The 15,644-nt window shown below is 47.3% G+C and overlaps 1 pseudogene; it reads left to right on the top strand.

Moving 5' to 3' along the window:
* Positions 1 to 7,665, top strand: LOC102190509 (annotated as a pseudogene).

Raw genomic sequence — 15,644 nt, 5'->3', positions numbered from 1 at the left:
ATGTGCCCCACACTCCTCAGCCTCCTGAGTCTCGGTGAGTCCAGAAATACATGGTTGAAGCAGGTTCCGGTGGAAATTGGGGGGTCCTCACACCACTGACCAGGTTCCCTGCATGAGAGTGCAAAGACTGTGGGGTCCATCGGGACAAGCCATATCTGACATGCTTTTCCTTCTAGGATTCCGTGTGAGTCTGAGGATCTGGGCAGCTGTGAGTGGTCCTCCCTATCCCTTATTTCTCTGTTGAGCAGAGCATTTAAGGCTTATTCAGAGGACAAATGGGGACTAGGGTGAGAACGCTGTGTCAGTACAGTGAGAGCCCTGTGCCCTATGGATCCCAGGTCTCCACTCTCCCCAGAGGTTAGCCTAGCTCTGGACTCTGGACATGAAGGCACAGTGTGAAGTCTGGGAGCTGGGAGCTAGGCCCACAGAGTGCCATTTCTATCATGAGAGGGGAGCAAGAGGCTGCAGCCCACAAACCCTCCCTTATAAGCTGGCTCATGGCATCTCCAGCTGGCCCTTAACAACAGGATCTGCAGGAAGCTTGCTGGACCTGAGCCCAGGGAAGGGTCTGCTCCTCAGGCAGGGCCACCTGGACCTTGTCACACATCTGATGTAGGTTAGCTAACAAAGGAGCCAGGTTCAAACTTTATTTCCTTCTTTTCAGTCAAGTGGCTTTTTCACTTGTTGCCTGTGTTACTGTTAGTCACTCAGTCGTGTCCAACTCTTTGCGACCCCACAGACTGTAGCTTACCAGGCTCCTCTGTCCATGGGATTCTCCAGGCAAGAATACTGTATGGGGTTGCCATTTCCTTCTTGAGGGGATCTTCCCTACCGGGGACTGAACCCCGCTCTTCTGCATTGCAGGAAGTTTCTGTACCATTTGAGCTACACCAAATCCAACAGGGAAGCCCTCTCACTTCTTTTCCATGCATCAGTTTTTTGGTGGTGTTTCTTTGCCTGCATCGTACAGCATGCAGGATCTCAGTTCCATGATTAGGGATTCAACCCGGGCCCTCTGCAGAGAAAGTGCTGAGTCCTAATGACCAGACCACGCAGGCATCCCCAGGTTTTGTGTTTTGATAGAGTTTTCAACATTTTGTCAACCCAAGGAGTTATTCTCCTGGTAAGAATCACTGCTAAGATTCATATTCTTAGAGTCTCCGTGATGTCTGTCCTGGGTTGACTGTGTCTCTGTCTGTCCCCAAGCCCCAGGTGTCCTTGAGTATCAGGGTGATGCACTTTAGGGTTGGTGCCTTGGAAGAATTGAAGGGGAAGCACTCCAACAAGACCAGTGGGGAGAGGGGACCAATTCTATTTTCCTCTCAAAACCTGTGACTCCTTCTCTCCTAGGTGAATATGAGAAGCCCTCTTTGTCAGCCTGGCCAAGCCCCATGGTTTCCTTAGGACAGATTGTGACTCTTCAGTGTCACTTCCATTCTCCTCTTAAGAGTTTCAGACTGTTCAAAACAGATGGGGCCAGTTTGCCCGAGCTCCATGGACATCATTTCAACAACTTCACCCTTGGCCCGGTGACCAGAGAACATGCCGGGTCCTACACATGTTCCAATTCTCCAGGTCTCTCTTTGGGTTTTCCAGACACAATGACCCCCTGCAGATTGTGGCCACAGGTAGGACGGGTCCAGCCCAGCCCGGGGCAGCCTTCTATGCAGGCAATCCCATCCTAGGTCCAAGTTCCTTACGTGGCCCAAGATTTATTCAGGATTTCCAGCCAGGAATGAACCAGGAAAGAGAACCCACTCTGAGAGTTTAAACTCAGGATGTTCAATAGATGGGGTGCTCTGGCAAAGGAAGGAGGAGCCTCCCTAGGCATTAGTTAGACAGGATGCTGCCGCTGCCGGACACCAGGGAGGATGGGAACCTACCACCCACTAGGGAGCTGTAATCCCATATGAAGGAGTTGGAGCCCCAGGGAGGAGTCCCAGGAATGTCTCCAGAGGCATGAGGTGGGGGTCATAGATGGGGAAATATTTCCTTTTTTCTCCACCTCCTCTCCAATCTCCTGCCAGTCATCACCCACATTCTAGATGAGTGTGAATGGAGCCAGGGAATGCATCGTCAGAATCACCCAGCTCCCCACGACACATATTAGGGACAGGATGACGCTGAGAGCATGGCAACCCACTCCAGTATTCTCTCCTGGAGAATCCTATGGGCAGAGGAGCCTGGCAGGCTATGGTTCATGGGGTTTCAGAGTTGGACAGGCCTGAAGTGTCTGAGTATGCATGCCTGAAGCTGAGAGCAGATGCAACAGCTAGAGAGCTTAGAATAAACACAGAGGAGGCTGGAGGTCTTGAGCAAAGAGAAACAGAAAAGCATGAGCCAGAGCCCGAGAACAAGGCTAAAGAAAATGCAACAGAACAGACAGGAAGGGTGATTGGCTTTGATGGTTCACGGGGGCAGTTTTCACACCTTCAGATGTCAGGGGAAGTGCCGAGGTGGGGAGACTCACTGAAGCTCACAAGCTCTTTGCTCCTAGGTGTCTTCACAAAACCCTCCATCTCAGCCCACCCCAGGCCCCTCATGCATGTGGGAGAGAATGTGACCCTCCACTCTCACTCACCACAGTTGTATGACAAGTTTATCCTGCACCAAGAAAATAGCACAGGAAATTTCTGGAAACGTAGACAGATGCTCACTGGTGGGCATGCCCCAGCTGACTTCGTCATTGGCTCGTGACTTTGGTGAGTGTGGGCACCTACAGATGCTATGGCTCTCTCAGACACACACCCTATGAATGGTCATCCCCGAGCGACCCTGTGGACATCATCATCACAGGTGAGTGTGGACAGACCAGTGCCTTCTGCTCTCTGTGTCACAGAAGGTCTAATGTCCAGTCCAGCATCAGTACTGGGAGAGAATGACAGGCGTGCAGAGACACTCACAAACTCGGGAGATGGAACAAAGCAGAGAGAGGAGGTGTGAACACCAAAGGAAAAAGAGAACAGAGTCCCTGCCGTGTGCTAAGGAGAGACACAGCCGGTGACAGAGTGAAGAAGCAAGAACGTGAAAGAAGTACCAGAGCAGGGACCCGGGCAATTCCCCGCTCAGGCAGCCCAAGATGTTTGGGTAAGGGGTTGGTTTCCCGCTTTCATGTCAGAGCTCCCTCCTCAGTCAGCCACACACTGTGGTACCAGATGCCCTGCAGTCCAGCCCCTGGGTGTTTGAGATGGAGGGTGACACCCTGAACTTGCTCAGACTCGCAGTTTAACGCATCCTTCTGCACAAAGAGTGGGGAGTGGTCCCTCCAACCCTCCCACTGAGGAGTCCCTTCCAGCCCCTGGGGATGGGCATGGCAGCCCTGAACCCGCCCTCAAGAATGAGACGGTCAAAGATCGAATGAGATTCTGGCAATTTCCACTCCATAATCTCTTCTTCTGGGTCAATGCCGTGTTTTCTGATGGTCCCAGCAGTAACTAGTAAGTTCCATTTATTTCAAGAGAACCACACATGTTTGATTTTTTAAACTTCTTTTTTATTTTTCTTTGTTGGAGTCTAGTTTATTTCTTTTTTTTTCTTTTTTTGAGGACATTATTATTCACTGCATTGATATGTGAATGCTCAAGGCTCCAGACATATTCATCTTAAAAGAAGTATTAACTTCTAAATCTACATGAACCTTATAAATGCATACTTAATAAACACTGACAATTTAAAATGTTTCACTTTTCTGTTAAAATTGAAAAAGACAAATGTTAATGTACCACAAAATTTATGACAAGATTAGAAAATGCCAGAATTCAAAGTTTTAGTATTAATTTCTTACAAATTAAATATAGACAATTACAATAAGAGATCTTACTGATCATTGCCAATTATAAAATCTTGCCTGTATATACTTGAGCTATGTACATGTTGTTAATTCTTGTTGTACAACAGAGTGATTCAGTTATTCATATACATATATATAGTCTTTCTTTAAAAAAGGACATTAAATGACAATCCATTTTAAAAATTATCAATTTGTTCAAGAGGATTATAAATGACACTCAATTTTTACAGTTATTTCTGAAGTTTTCCCTGTGCCGGGTACCCCTTGCTGTGGGCTTTGTCTCCTGGCGGTGGGCAGCCATCTCACTGCAGCGCCTCTCTTGTTGCACACTTCCAGCTTTAGTCCTCTATTTAGGACTCGAGTTACTTTGTGCTCTGAGATCAAGGTCTCCTCCTTCCAGCTCGGTTCAGGAAACCCTCTCTCTCAGCCCAGGGGGGCCCCGTGGTGAGGTCAGGGGAGAACGTGACCTTGGTCTGCAGCTCCGAGAGCGCCTTTGACCAGTTCCATCTGCTCAGGGAGGAGGAGGACCTTGGGCCACTGCTCGCTGGAGGTCGGGGCCCCCATGGAGCACTCCAGGCTGAGTTCCTTCTGGGTCCTGGGACCCAAGCCCACAGCAGGGTCTACAGGTGCTACGGCTCCTTCACTCGCTCTCCCTACTTGTGGTCAGACTCCAGTGACCCACTGTTCCTGTCTGTCACAGGTGAGGAACCTCTTCCTGGCCCATGCATTGTTCTTCCTGTTCAGACACTATGCTGTGTGCAACTCTTTGCGACCCTGTGGACTGCAGCACTACAGACTCCTCTGTCCTTCACTATCTCCTCCTCATGGTTCACAGCCTTGTAGTGGTGAAGGGGCCTTCTTACCTCAGGGAAGCTCTGAGCCAGTCATGCAGGGCCACCCAAGACAGATGGGTGATATGGAAGGGTACTGACTAAAGGTGGTCTCCTGGAGGAGTAAATGGCAACCCACTCCAGCATTCTTGCATTGAGAATCGATGAAGAGTCCTGTGCTTTACATTATAGTGAATGAGATTGCACTGGGCAAATAGTCCATTTGGCTTTTCCCATAACATCTTACTGTATCATGAGCTCTATCACAAGGGCTCCGTGTTGCTGTCAGGGGACCTTAGGGCTTCTGGAGAAATGGAAGCTTTGAGAACCAGAGAGGAAGAGAGATGGTAGTTGGCATCTCAACCCTCTTCCACCTCCTGTATGGATGCTCCACAGCAGAGTCCTGTCTATCCAGGCAAATAAAGAAAAGGGTCAAGGTAGACCCAGGAGGAGGAGAAGCTGGGCTGATTTGGGAAGATCAGAGATTGCCTTGGCTCCTTGTTCTTAGTGTTTTCCCAGAAACACCTCTAACATACAGGTGATTCCCGGTTAAGGAGCACAGACATTCATTCCCGGAGCAGAGAGGATGTCTCTAGCTCACAGCTGTCTTTCACCACCAGGCACATCCTTCCCGCCTCCTTCCACCACGACGTCTCCAGGGTGGAGGATCTACTCAGTGCATTGATAGGGAGGTACCAGAAGTCCCCTCCTCCCCCATCAGTGCTCTGAGGGATGACAGAGTCAAGGACAGGCAGGAGGTCAACCTTCCAGAAAGAATAGTCCTCATTCAGTGGGTATGAGGAAGGTTACCATTCACCCTTCTGACTTTCTCCCCTAGGATCCACTACAAGTACTTGCCCGTTAACCATGGATCCACACACCACAGAAGGTAAGAAAGACAGTCTCCTGTCTCAGCAAGTTTCTGAGAAGACAGAGGGCTCCTGTGTGAGTGTTGGCTCTGCCACCTCCCAGCTCTGTAACTTTGGGCTCCTCAATGTCCCTGTCATGTCAGCATTTGAGTCCATGGTCTGCCTAGACCAAGAGGGGGCATTGAGCATCTGATGGTGTGACTGGGAATTTCTAAATTGAACGAAGCGGGTCAGAGTGACCTAACCCCATACTAAGGGAGATGCTTAACTTCCCTCCGCCAGGATCTTTTGGGAGGATCACGGGGCAACCGGGGAATTTTAGGGAGCACCTTATATATGTGTTATTCCTCTGTTAATGTTTTGTGAACTAAGCATCCACAGGGCAGAAACAAGTGTCATATCTTCTTGAGGACTCCATTCCAGGTCTATGTGGATGGAGGGGTAAGTGTATTGTGCATTAAAGGGTCACATTCAACCAAAAACACCATGCCTTGTCATACGGGGCAGCAGAGAAAAGCTGCATCAGTGCCCGGGGGACCTTGGTTCAGATGTCTGCTAGTTTTGCACAGCCTCTTTACTTTATCCACTGCTAGCATCTCTCCTGGATGCTTTGGTACCTCCTGGGACGTGGAGACCATAACCGATCAGGTTGATAGATACTGACAGTTTGATGCAAGAGTACAATAAATCTAGTGTGTAGGGGCACAGCATGTGCAACAAATACCCAGACCTTCTTCCATTTGTTTGTTGGCAGAAACACAGCTTCCTCAGGAACACTCCAGCACATGGTACGTTGTCCTTGGGCTCTCCACAGCCTTCACCTCTACCAGCATCTTCCTTGCTGCTCTTGTCTGTCACTGGTGTTCTACCCCAAATCGTAAGTCTGAATTTGCAAGATTAGCATCATCTGACCCAGCGGGAGGTGGGCTCATTGCAGAGAATGGCATTTTCACTTCCGGTAGGTTAAAGACTGATTTCCGTTGTTGTAATCCCTGATCGAACAACTTCCAGAGACCCATGGAATGCTGTTCTTTTTATGAAAATATGTATTGATTTATCCTTGGCTGCATCAAGTCTTGGCTGCAGCATGGGGAATCCTCATTGTGGAGCTGGGGTGCAGTTCAAGGCTGCAGAGCTCGTGGGCTCAACAGTTGCAGCATTAAGGATAGTTGCTTCAAGGCATGTGGGATCTCAGTTCTCCCACCAGGGATAGAACCCACGTTCCCTGAACTGGAAGGTTGACTCTTAATCCCTGGGCCACCAGGGACATTTCAAGCCCTGTTCTTCCCTTCAACTGCAGCCATCCATTTTCCTGTCCTACATGATCCTGGGACTCTGCTGATATGTAGAAGAGCTTGGTCCACAATGGAGGACGTAGGATGGGTCCGTGGGTTTGCACAGGTTCCTGAGACAGTCCATGAATGGCTGGGCTTGAACATGGAATGTTTTGTTTTGTTTCATTTATTGGAGTAGACAGGCTCAGCAACCTGGGACACACCCCTGCCTTTTTCTGGCTTTAATGTAACTATCAAAGTTACGGAGGTCTGAAATAACTGCATCCACCCTGAAGAGCCTTGACTCTCTTCCATTCACAGATGTTGCCATCATGGAAGGAGAGCCCATGGAAGACAGAACAGTGAATGGCGAGGTGAGTCCTCCCAGCCCAAACCCTTGTGTAGTCTGAGCCCCTCCAATGCCCAGCGGCCCAGCCTTTGAAGATCATGTCTCAGTCCATCATTCTCACCTCTCTCCTCTCAGGACTCTGCAGCAGAAGACGTGATATACACTCACTTGGACCTTGGGACCCTCTCCAAGAGACGGTCCACTTCTTGCTCCCCTGAGGCCCATACATCCCTCTGCCGAGCCCATTATCTGTGAGGAATTCAACATAAACCAAGACCGTGCTGTGCCCTGACCTGTCCCCATCCTGTGAGCACACAGAGTGTTACAAATTAAGGACCTAGATCTTTGTTAAAGTGGTTCCTCGTGGACATTCCTTCTCCCCCAAAGCAGCCCAGCCACTCTGAGGTGAGAAATGGAGTCCAAGAATTATGGTAATGTCTTCAAAACTCTCACCACCTCTTAATAATCTCCTGGCTATTCCAGGACTTATTGTAACTATTTCACTGTTTTGCAAGATGCTAGAATCAATCGCTCATACTAGGTAGCTTATCATGATCACTCTACTTTTTCTAAAATTCTAATAAAGCATAAAAACCTTGCCAGTTGATTCTTCAAATTATTCGGTTTAAAATAAAAGAAAACCAATAAAAGAAAACTCCTCTTCAGGAACATTTTACAAGGGTAAACTTATTTACAGGCTGAAACAGACTTGTAGACTTAGAGAACAAACTTCGAGTTACCAGAGGGGAAGAGTGATGGGACAGATAGAGGGGAGTTTGGGATTGATGTGTGAACACTGCCATCTTTAAAATACAATGCTTTCCATGAAAAAATAATAATGCTAGTTATCAAAATAAAAAGATGAAGAATACTCTGTTTGAGATAGCCAGTGTGGTGCCACTACCATATGAGGCTGAATACATGCATGCTAAGTCAACTCAGTCATGGCTGACTCTTGCGACCCATGGACTGTAGCCGCCCAGGCTCCTGTGTGCATGGGATTCTCCAGGCAAGAATACTGGAATCGGTTTCCATTCCCTTCTCCAGGGCATCTTCTCGGCCCATAGAACCTAGGTCTCTCGGTCTCTTGCGATGGCAGGTGGATTCTGTACCACTGAGCCTCCAGGGAAGCCCCCTCAGCTTTCTAGAAAGAACAAAGTCCTGGCTTTTTAGAACATGGATTGACTTGGAGGGCATTATGCTTAGTGAAATAAGTCAGACAGGGAAAGAGAAATGTTATATGTTTTCACTTATATGTGGAATCTAAAAATCAAATAGGGATTTCCTTGATGGTCCAATGACTAAGACGCTAGGTTCCTAATGTAGGGGGTCCAGGTTCAGTCCCTGGTCAGGGAACAAGATCCCATAAGCTACAACTAAAAAGATACCATGTTCCACATCTCAGATCTGATGCAGCCAGATAAACAAAAATAAGTATTAAGAAAATAAAATAAATGAACAAATATAACAAAAGAGAATCAGACTCACAGATTCAAAGAACAAACTAGTGGTTACCGGAGGGGTGTGGGGAGATGGGTGGCTGTGAGGGGCAGCAAAGTATGTAGAGTGGATTAAAAAACACCAACAACCATCTATAAAATAAATAAGCCACAGGGCTATAATCTCCAGCACAGGGAATATAGTCAATATTTTATAAATTTTGTATTGTGTATAATCTATGAAAATACTGAATACTTTGTAATACATCTGTAACTAATATAATATTGTAAGCCAATTATACATAAATTTAAAAAAAACGTTAGATGTTCAAAAAACTTGGCAGTGCATACATACAAGGAAAAGAAAATACAATATAGGAAAATCCATAAATTAAAAAATAAATCATGAAATTAGTATTTTCAATAAAGACATTTAAAGAGAAAGAGCTGATACCTCAAGTCTGTGCTGAGATGCCTCTTGAGTCCTACCTGGAGACATCTGAGCCAGGTCCACAGAGGGGCCGCCCCCTGCTGCGAGTCCATGGCCATGGGAACCCCGAGGGTTGGCAGCAGCCCCCCAGGGACCACATCCTGTTTGACCTCTAGGGCCCCGTGGTCTCCTCATCTGTACAGGGTGGGGGTGGGGGCGGCTGGGCACTCAGAGCTGCAGAGATGCCTTCCATCCTCTCTGAGCTTCTCCTCCTCAGCCAGATGTGCAGGGCAGGGAGGGGACGGCAGGAGGGCACGGGACTCCCACCCTGCCCCCAGCTCACGGGAACCACACGGCTCGGGCAGATGGAGGGGCCAGGGATCCAGATGGGGAGAGAATCAGCCCAAGCTTTCGGTGGCAAATCTCTCACGTCCAGGGCTGAGTCTGGGCCAAGGGACCCTAAACCATGCAGGTGTGTTCCTCCGGGTCTCCTGGGACATAAGTCTCACTTGAGTCCCAGGAACTTGGTGTGGGGTGATGTCGGGACACTGGGATTCTAGAGTGATGCTGGTGAAACCTGGAAGGGTTCCTGAGCTGAGCTGGGAAGGGAGGGGTGGGGAAGTCCTGGGACTCAGCCTCTGACTTCCTTCCAGGGACCTTCCACAAACTCACCATCTGGGCTGAGACTCTGGGGCAGCTCAGGGTGCCCATGTGAATACACCTTATGCAGAGTTGGAATGTGAGAGTGAGTACACAGACCATCAGGGAGTATGCTGCAGTTGGCCTGCACTGTTTGGAGAAGGAAATGGCAATGCATTCCAGTATTCTTGCCTGCAATATCCCATGAACATTGGAGCCTGCCAGCTTACAGTGCATACGGTTGCAAAGAGTCAGAGATGACTGAGTGACTTCATTTTCTTTCATCTTATTTTAAAATTTATTTATTCTACTGGTTCTATTTTTAATCTCATCATATACATAGTTTATTGAAGTGTAGTTGAGTTACAATGTTTCAGTTGCACAGCAAGGTGATTTTCAATTATACAAATATGCATACATTATTTTTCAAATTATTTTCCATCTTAGGTTATTACAAGATATTGACTATAGTTCCCCGTGCTATACAGTAAATCTTTGCTGCTTGTTGCATATCTTTTTTTTAATTAGAAATCTAGCATTGTTATCATACTTCTATTTATAAATTTATGGTATATTCCACATCAGTGTTATGCTACACTGAGAGTGAAAGCATGATGCCAAAATCCCACCATGTCCACATTAAAGTAAATGGAAAACAATGGCAATGTTAATTGATGGAGGAGATATTGAATCACATTGTGTTACTGGTGGGCATTCCTGGTGACTCAGAGGATAAAGAATCTGTCTGCAACACAGGAGACCTGAGTCAATCCCGCGACTGGGAAGATCTCCTGGAGAAGGAAATGGCAACCCACCCAGTATTCTTGCCTGGAGAACCCCATGGGCAGAGGAGGCTGGGGTGGTGCAGTCCATGGGATCACAAAGAGTCAGACACGACTGAGGGACTAAACTATTCTCAAGGCTCTGAACTTGAAAGGTATAACACTTTCCCATTTGTATAGAGATAAAAAGTGGCAGAACAGACAGAACCTTTTGTCTTGTCAGGGGCTTAAACGGACATTATGACCAGGCCTGCTTGGACAGCTTGAAGAACAAAGGATTCCAGAATTAAAAGATTTCCACAGTGGAAGGAACAGAAGTATAACTATGGTTGATCCATGTTGATGCATGGAAGAAGCCATCATAGTATTGTAATTGGCCTAAAATTAAAAATAAATAAATTAAGGGGGAAAAACCTTGCAACAGGACTTCCCTGGTGGTCCACTGGTTGGGAATCTTCCTGCCTATATGGGGGACACAGGCCCGATCCCGGGAATGGGAAGATTCCTCATGCCTTGGGGCTGTTAAGCCCGTGGGCCACAAGCCCATGTGCCAAGAGCGGGTGCTCCACAACAAGAGAAGCCACGGCAATGAGAGACCCTGCACCACAGGAAAGAGCAGCCGCCTTCCCACAGCTAGAGAAAGCCTGTGCACAGCGACGAAGAGCCAGCCCAGACATTAACTAGTTAATTAAAACACTGCAACAACCAGCCACACCTCCTCCTCTTTTAGTGTGTGTGTGTAAGTGTGAAAGTGTGAGTTCACACGTGGGTGTTTAATCTGTATTGTTCTCTCTTCTTCTTGACATTTTCTTCCCCATGGGCTAGGGTTGTTTTACATTCAATAAACACTGTTTGACCATCCCTCTCACTCCCCAAAAAGCCCATCTAACTCAAATAAGATGATTCTTTGGGGCAAAAGTTCACCATCTTGTTGGTCTGCTGGCTTTCCAAATAAAGTCACTATTCCTTTCCTGAAGGCCTCATCACTCTGTCCCTTGACAGGCAATGTGAGGTTGGACTCAGAGCACATTCATGAGACTTTAGCAGAGGTGTCATTCATTTTAGACAGAATCCATAGACGTCACTCTCACAATTGATGTCTGTGGTTTAAAACAAGATATGCAGATGGCCAACAGGCATATGAAAAGATGCTCAGCATTGCTAATTAGTAGGGAAGGCAAATAAACACTGCAATGAGGAACCACCTCATACCGATCAAAATGGCCATCATTAGACAGTTGGTGAATAACATGCTGGAGAGCATGAGGAGAAGAGGGAAACCCATTTACACTGTTGGGGGAGTGTAAACTGGTACAGCCACTGTGGAAAACAGTAGGGCACTTCCTCAAAAAAAGTAAAAACAGAGTTTCCATATGATCTAACAATCCCAGTCCTGAGCATATACCTGGAAAAAAAAAATTACCTTGAAAAGATAGATGCACCCCTGTGTTCATAGCAGCAAAAATTACAATAGCCAAGACATGGGAACAGCCTAATTGTCCAGCGAGAGATGAATGGATAAAGAAGATGTATATGCTTATACACACAGAGAATGGACACCACTCAGACATTTAAAGAATGAAATCATGCCATTAGCAGCAGCATGGATGGACCTGGGGATTAACATATTAATGGAAGTAGACAGAAAGAGAAAGACAACTTTCATGTGATATCACCCATATGTGGAATCTAAAAGGGACATATCAATGAAACAAGAACAGACTCACAAACATACAGAACAAGATTGTGGTTGCCAAGGAGGGAAGGACTGGAGGCTTGGGATTAGCAGATGGAATTTATGTATAGAATGGATAAAGAATGAGAGATTTCTGTTCAGTATCTTGCCATAAATCATTATGGAAAAGAATATATATGTAGAGCTGAATCAATTTGCTGTATGGCAGAATAATTTCAGATGAAGAGTCGGAGAAAGACAAATATCACATGATATCGCTTACTTGTGACGTCTGAAAAATGAACTTATTTACAAAACAAACTCACAGAGAATGAACTTATGGTTACCAGGGGGGGATAGTGTTAGGGGGAGGATATATTGTTAGTTTGGGATTGACATATACACACAGCTATATTTAAAATGGATGACCAACAAGGACCTACTGTATAAAACAGAGAATTCTACTTAATATGTAACTACCTAAGTGGGAAAAGAATTTGAAAAGCAACAGATGCATATATATGTATAACTGAGTCACTTTGCAGTACACCTGAAACTAACACAGTTAGTTCCTTAATCACATATATTACAAAGCAGAATTTTTTCATTTTATCAAAGAGCCATATAATGCATGTCTGGTCCTCTCATAAGAACGCAGAATCAAAGTCTCTATTAATGAGTTTTTGATTGGCAACCTGCCCTGAGCCTGAAATATGATGTGGGTACATATGATTTCTCTTCTGCAAAGTGTTAAGGTTAATGAGATTTATCATGAGCTTGGGAAAAGCATCCTTCATGGTATACACTGAATCACAGTTACTACTTCCTAAAGGCAGTAAGATCTGTTGGAATCCTCTTAGGTTTACAGTGTTGAGGGAAACAAAATGTGACGATCGGGTCATGATCGTCAGGCGTGCTCATTGATGCGGCTCAGGTCAGACTTCCATCTCTGGTGTGAGAAGAGGCTGGCCATCTTCCCATGTGACATGAACCAGGCTGACTGTACCAACAACACTGACCGCCTTCCGCATCCGGTGACTCTGTCACCTTTGCTCAGTTCTGCCTCCTGTCTCACAGAAGCAGAGCCATGTGCCCCACACTCCTCAGCCTCCTGAGTCTCGGTGAGTCCAGAAAGACACGGTTGGAGAGGGTTATGGTGGAAATTAGGAGGTCTTCACACCACTGACCAGGTTCCCTGCATAAGGGTGCAAAGACTGTGGGGTCCATCAGGACAAGCCATATATGACGTGCTTTTCCTTCTAGGATTCTGTGTGAGTCTGAGGATCTGGGCAGCTGTGGGTGAGTCCTCCCCATCCCTTATTTCTCTGTTGAGCAAAGCAGTTGGGGCTGATGCAGATGACACTGGGGACTGGGTGAGACCCGTGTCAGTACAGTGAGAGCCACATGCCCTGTGGATTCCAGGTCCTCCTACTGGCCTTGATACTTATCTTCACTCTTCCCAGAGGTTAGCCCAGCTCTGGACTCTGGACCTGAAGGCACAGTATGAAGTCTAGGAGCTGGGAGCTAGGCCCAGTGAGTGCCATTTCTATCATGAGAGGGGAGCAAGAGGCTGCAGCCCACAGACCCTCCCCTACAAGCTGGCTCATGGCATCTCCAGCTGGCCCGTAACAGCAGGATCTGCAGGAAGCCCACTGGACCTGAGCCCAGGGAAGGGTCTGCTCCTCAGGCAGGGCCACCTGGACCTTGTCACACATTTGATGTTGGTGAGCTAACAAAGGAGCCAGCTTCAAGCTTCATTTCCTTCTTTTCAGTCAAGTGGCTTTTTCACTTGTTACCTGTGTTACTGTTAGTCACTCAGTCATGTCCGACTCTTTGTGACCCCACGAACCGTAACTCACCAGGCTCCTCTGTCCATGGGATTCTCCAGGCAAGAATACTGGATGGGATTGCCATTTCCTTCTCCAGGGGATCTTCCCTACCTGGGGACTGAACCCTGCTCTCCTGCATTGCAGGAAGTTTCTTTACCGTGTGAGCTACAACAAATCCAACAGGGAAGCCCTCTCACTTCTTTTCCATGCATCAGTTTTTTGGTGGGGTTTCTTTTGCCTGCATCGTACAGCATGCAGGATCTCAGTTCCACGATTAGGGATTCAACCCGGGCCCTTGGCAGAGAAAGTGCTGAGTCCTAACCAGCGGACCACCCAGGAACCCCCAGTGTTTTGTGTTTTGAGAGAGTTTTCAACATTTTGTCAACCCAAGGAGTTATTCTTCCCCTGATCAGAATCACTGCGGAGAATCATATTCTTAGGATCTCTGTGATGTCTGTCTGGGTTGACTGTGTCTCTGTCTGTCCCCCAGCCCCAGGTGTCCTTGGGTATTAGGGTGATACACTTTAGGGTTGGTGCCTTGGAAGAACTGAAGGGGAAGTGTTCCAACAAGACCAGTGGGGAGAGGGGACTGTTCCTATTTTCTTCTCAAAACCTGTGACTCCTTCTCTCCTAGGTGAATATGACAAGCCCTCTTTGTCAGCCTGGCCAAGCCCCATGGTTCCCTTAGGACAGACTGTGACTCTTCAGTGTCACTTCCATTCTCCACTTAAGATATTCAGACTGTTCAAAACAGATGGGGCCGGTTTGCCGGAGCTCCATGGAAATCATTTCAACAACTTCACCCTTGGCCCGGTGACGAGAGAACATGCCGGGTCCTACACATGTTCCGGATTCTCCAGTTCTCTCTTTGAGTTTTCCAGACACAGTGACCCCCTGCAGATTGTGGTCACAGGTAGGACGGGTCCAGCCCAGCCCGGGACAGCTGTCTATGCAGGCAATCCCATCCTAGGTCCAAGTTCTTTACCTAGTCCATGATTTACTCAGGATTTCCAGCCAGGAATGAACCAGGAAAGAAAACTCCGCTCTTAGAGTTTAAACTCAGGGTGTTGAGTAGATGGGATGCTCTGGCAAAGGAAGGAGGAGCCTCCCTAGGCATTAGTTAGACAGGATACTGCCACTGCCTGTCACCAGGGAGGATGGGAACGACCTTGATCCAGCACCTGATACCCACTAGGGAGCTGTAATCCCATGTGAAGGAGTTGGAGCCCCAGGGAGGAGTCCCAGGAATGTCTCCAGATGCATGATGTGGGGGTCATAGATGGGGAAATGTTCCCTTTTTTCTCCACCTCCTTTCCAATCTCATGCCGGTCATCACCCACATTCTAGATGAGTGTGAACGGAGCCAGGGAATGCATCGTCAGAACCACCCAGCTCCCCACCACACATATTAGGGACAGGATGAAGCTGAGAGCATGGCAACCCACTCCAGTATTCTTGCCTGGAGAATCCTATGGGCAGAGGAGCCTGGCAGGCTATGGTTCATGGGGTTGCAGAGTTGGACAGGCCTGAAGTGTCTGAGTATGTATGCCTGAAGCTGAGAGCAGATGCAACAGTTAGAGAGCTTAGAATAAACACAGAGGAGGCCTGAGGTCTTGAGCAAAGAGAAACAGAAAAGCATGAGCCAGAGCCCGAGAACAAGGCTACAGAAAATGGAACAGAACAGACAGGAAGGGTAGTTGGCTTTGATGGTTCACGGGCACAGTTTTCACACCTTCAG

This window comes from Capra hircus, chromosome 18 (assembly GCF_001704415.2).
Source record: "Capra hircus breed San Clemente chromosome 18, ASM170441v1, whole genome shotgun sequence".
Taxonomy (NCBI): domain Eukaryota; kingdom Metazoa; phylum Chordata; class Mammalia; order Artiodactyla; family Bovidae; genus Capra; species Capra hircus.
The sequence above is the reverse complement of the archived record's forward strand: the minus strand, read 5'-3'. Positions and strand labels throughout refer to the sequence as shown.